The 5,000-nt window shown below is 41.1% G+C and overlaps 1 pseudogene; it reads left to right on the plus strand.

The window, feature by feature from the left end:
* Window positions 1-5,000, plus strand: part of LOC119571491 — a 17,248-nt pseudogene that overhangs the window by 4,958 nt on the left and 7,290 nt on the right.

Genomic DNA, 5,000 nt, shown 5'->3' on the forward strand with positions numbered 1-5,000 from the left:
TATTCCCTAATGTAATATCAGTAAAGCAACAATCATTTAATATAATTCAAAGATACAATCAAGTTCATCAACTTGAGTATGATTCCTAGTAATGGGAAACTGTTGCGAGCGAAGACTAACGAAATTTAGTGTCGTACGAACAAGGGGCTACGGAAATACATAAATATATAAATATATAAATACTTAAGAATATAAACACACGAGCGCTCGCACGCCCACGTGCGCGCAAACACACACACACACACACACACACACACACACACATACTGAAGTCAAGACACCCGCCACGGCAATTAACTTCCTTATAACAGGATAAAAAGAAATGTTTCATTATTATCCACAGACCTTATCCACATACAGGTGTTCAAAATATCTGTGGCATCAGTTCCAAAGACTAGATCTTGCATTAATGTAGCCGGAAAGCACTGCTGTCTTCATTATCAAATCTGAATCTGTACAAAAGTACTGTGTATGTCATGATATATTTATTCAGAAAAGTTTATGCCATCTCATACTAAGAGCTCCATTGGCTTTCATATCTTACTTCCATGGATTTCTGAATGGAATGTATGCTGGTGTTGCTGCACACCTAGTAATCAGATATCCATTGACAACAGACCGATGTACCAGTAACTACAAGAGATGAAGCTGATGATTTGGGCATACGATTGCCTAGCTCCCTGAAACCACTCCATTACCTGGTCAAACTCCAACCCTTTATCAATGGCAACTTTAGCATCTTCGGCTACATGGAGGTGGAGATGGAGGTGCTGGAACCGACCTCGAAAATCACGCTCCACATGGCCGACATCATCACTAAAAATGACACAATAAAGGTAGGTATTTGTGTCGATCGTTCCTGAGCAATTTCTAACACAGATTTAGCGCATTTCAGCATGATCTAATATTTGGAAATCATTGCGTCTCTCTTCCGTTTCAGGTGTATACTCCTGGTCAAGCGACAGGCCAAGGCATGCGGATCAAGAAGCATGAGTACGATCATGGTCGTCAGTTTTATATCGCCCATCTGAAGAAAGAGCTGCAGAAGGGAAGGAAGTACATTCTCTCCATGGAATTCCTTGGTTATCTCAATGACAAGCTACACGGGTTCTACAGGTCGACCTACATGGATGCTGACGGCAACACCAGGTGAATAACTAATTGCGTGGTCATTATTCCATACTGCTTATAATATTCTGATACATAATATTTGTGTACTAACACTATAACATTTTTCCAGGAACGTTGCTGTGACACAGTTTCAGGCCACTGATGCCCGCAGAGCCTTCCCTTGCTTCGATGAGCCTGCCCTGAAGGCGATCTTTGAAATTCACCTCGCAAGGGAATCTTGGATGACGACCCTCTCCAACATGCCCATTGCCGAAACTGTGCCTATGTGAGTAGATTGGAAATAAAATCCATGTCAATGAATGGTCATTTTGGGCTTTGTCATATTATTTTCACTGGTATACTTTTAATGAGTCCTATTTCTAAATGGACAGCGTCGGGCAAGAGGGATGGGTGTGGGACCGTTACGAGAAGAGTGTTCCCATGTCCACCTACCTCGTCGCCTTCGTTGTGTCGGATTTTGTTCAAATCAACACTACAGTGAATGACAACGTGGTACTTCGAGGTAATAAGGGAACTCATAGTAAACACCAAATATTAATAGCACTTATGAGGGACATATGTCTAGAGAAACTTTCATGCTCTTATTCCGGTGAAAGAAACGAGATTTTGAGTTGTATTGATCCTCTGAACTAAATATATCACTCCAGGGAATTATATGATGAATATGTGATCTTGGGCTCTTAACCTTTTGCTTTATCGGTAGATGAGGTCGTACCACATGGAATGACAAGTATGTACGAATAAGTGTGTTTTTAATATTCTTGCCCGAAAATTCTCTCCGGCAGTGTGGGCGCGACGAGAGGCCATAGATCAGGCACAGTATGCAATGAAGGTGGGCCCCAAGATCCTGAGTTTTTTTGAAGAGTATTTCGACTTGCCTTTTCCTCTCCCGAAGATGGATATGGTTGCATTACCCGACTTCTCTGCAGGAGCCATGGAAAACTGGGGTCTTATTACTTACAGGTAAATGCTGTGGATACACCATAGATGTATGGCATTAATAGAATATTCTGTTTTGTGACGAAATGTCAAATGGCCGTATCCATTTGATATTTTATTTGCCTTATTTCGAGAAATGTCACAATATCTCTTCTTGGTGCATTTTTGTGCACAGGTTCTTTGAGCCAAAATATGGTCTTTGATCCTCTGCATTTTCTGTTTTCTATGCAAGACAATAAAAGATCATTGAAAACGCGCTATAAACATTCTATCTGCAATATACTTCAAAAAAAATGATCATTGTAATTTAAGAAAAACACACATGGTTAGCTGTGCATAATAGTAATACAAATAAATAAAAAACAAATAGCTGTAATTTTCAAACCAAAAGCCGATAAAATCAGCAATTGAGGCCACCGGCATTTCCTAGCTAGTGAGACCCACAAATTAACCAAAATAACAACCTTGATTGACTGAATAGCATACAACTGCATTGTAAACCATTGGAGCTGAAAAATCACCCAATGGACTATTTATGTGGCCACACAGAATTGCGTGTTATGTGTGACCCAGCAATAGTTCACTGATAGATGAATTCCCGCGCGATTTTCCTCCGATAGGACACGCATCCTTCCGTCTACCCACTAGGCATCCCGCTCCCTCTACCCTCTCAGCAAATCGCGTGCAGTGTGCCGTACCTTTAGGGCCGCACATTTTGAGCTGATTTCGATAATGTTCTCGTCGTTTGGTTTGTAATTTCGAGACATTAATAACTAATAGCTTGCATTTACTTTTATTCCCTAATGTAATATCAGTAAAGCAACAATCATTTAATATAATTCAAAGATACAATCAGTTCATCAACTTGAGTATGATTCCTAGTAATGGAAACTGTTGCGAGCGAAGACTAACGAAATTTAGTGTCGTACGAACAAGGGCTACGGAAATACATAAATATATAAATATATAAATACTTAAGAATATAAACACACGAGCGCTCGCACGCCACGTGCGCGCAAACACACACACACACACACACACACCACACACAACACATACTGAAGTCAAGACACCCGCCACGGCAATTACTTCCTTATAACAGGATAAAAAGAAATGTTTCATTATTATCCACAGACCTTATCCACATACAGGTGTTCAAAATATCTGTGGCATCAGTTCCAAAGACTAATCTTGCATTAATGTAGCGGAAAGCACTGCTGTCTTCATTATCAAATCTGAATCTGTACAAAAGTACTGTGTATGTCATGATATATTTATTCAGAAAAGTTTATGCCTCTCATACTAAGAGCTCCATTGGCTTTCATATCTTACTTCCATGGATTTCTGAATGGAATGTATGCTGGTGTTGCTGCACACCTAGTAATCAGATATCCATTGACAACAGACCGATGTACCAGTAACTACAAGAGATGAAGCTGATGATTTGGGCATACGATTGCCTAGCTCCCTGAAACCACTCCATTACCTGGTCAAACTCCAACCCTTTATCATGGCAACTTTAGCATCTTCGCTACATGGAGGTGGAGATGGAGGTGCTGGAACCGACCTCGAAAATCACGCTCCACATGGCCGACATCATCACTAAAAATGACACAATAAAGGTAGGTATTTGTGTCGATCGTTCCTGAGCAATTTCTAACACAGATTTAGCGCATTTCAGCATGATCTAATATTTGGAAATCATTGCGTCTCTCTTCCGTTTCAGGTGTATACTCCTGGTCAAGCGACAGGCCAAGGCATGCGGATCAAGAAGCATGAGTACGATCATGGTCGTCAGTTTTATATCGCCCATCTGAGAAAGAGCTGCAGAAGGGAAGGAGTACATTCTCTCCATGGAATTCCTTGGTTATCTCAATGACAAGCTACACGGGTTCTACAGGTCGACCTACATGGATGCTGACGGCAACACCAGGTGAATAACTAATTGCGTGGTCATTATTCCATACTGCTTATAATATTCTTGATACATAATATTTGTGTACTAACACTATAACATTTTTCCAGGAACGTTGCTGTGACACAGTTTCAGGCCACTGATGCCCGCAGAAGCCTTCCCTTGCTTCGATGAGCCTGCCTGAAGGCGATCTTTGAAATTCACCTCGCAAGGGAATCTTGGATGACGACCCTCTCCAACATGCCCATTGCCAAACTGTGCCTATGTGAGTAGATTGGAAATAAAATCCATGTCAATGAATGGTCATTTTGGGCTTTGTCATATTATTTTCACTGGTATACTTTTAATGAGTCCTATTTCTAAATGGACAGCGTCGGGCAAGAGGGATGGTGTGGGACCGTTACGAGAAGAGTGTTCCCATGTCCACCTACCTCGTCGCCTTCGTTGTGTCGGATTTGTTCAATCAACACTACAGTGAATGACAACGTGGTACTTCGAGGTAATAAGGGAACTCATAGTAACACCAAATATTAATAGCACTTATGAGGGACATATGTCTAGAGAAACTTTCATGCTCTTATTCCGGTGAAAGAAACGAGATTTTGAGTTGTATTGATCCTCTGAACTAAATATATCACTCCAGGGAATTATATGATGAATATGTGATCTTGGGCTCTTAACCTTTTGCTTTATCGGTAGATGAGGTCGTACCACATGGAATGACAAGTATGTACGAATAAGTGTGTTTTTAATATTCTTGCCCGAAAATTCTCTCCGGCAGTGTGGGCGCGACGAGAGGCCATAGATCAGGCACAGTATGCAATGAAGGTGGGCCCCAAGATCCTGAGTTTTTTTGAAGAGTATTTCGACTTGCCTTTTCCTCTCCGAAGATGGATATGGTTGCATACCCGACTTCTCTGCAGGAGCCATGGAAAACTGGGGTCTTATTACTTACAGGTAAATGCTGTGGATACACCATAGATGTATGGCATTAATAGAATATTCTGTTTTGTGA

This window comes from Penaeus monodon, unplaced genomic scaffold (genome assembly GCF_015228065.2).
Source record: "Penaeus monodon isolate SGIC_2016 unplaced genomic scaffold, NSTDA_Pmon_1 PmonScaffold_6543, whole genome shotgun sequence".
In the NCBI taxonomy this organism is placed as follows: domain Eukaryota; kingdom Metazoa; phylum Arthropoda; class Malacostraca; order Decapoda; family Penaeidae; genus Penaeus; species Penaeus monodon.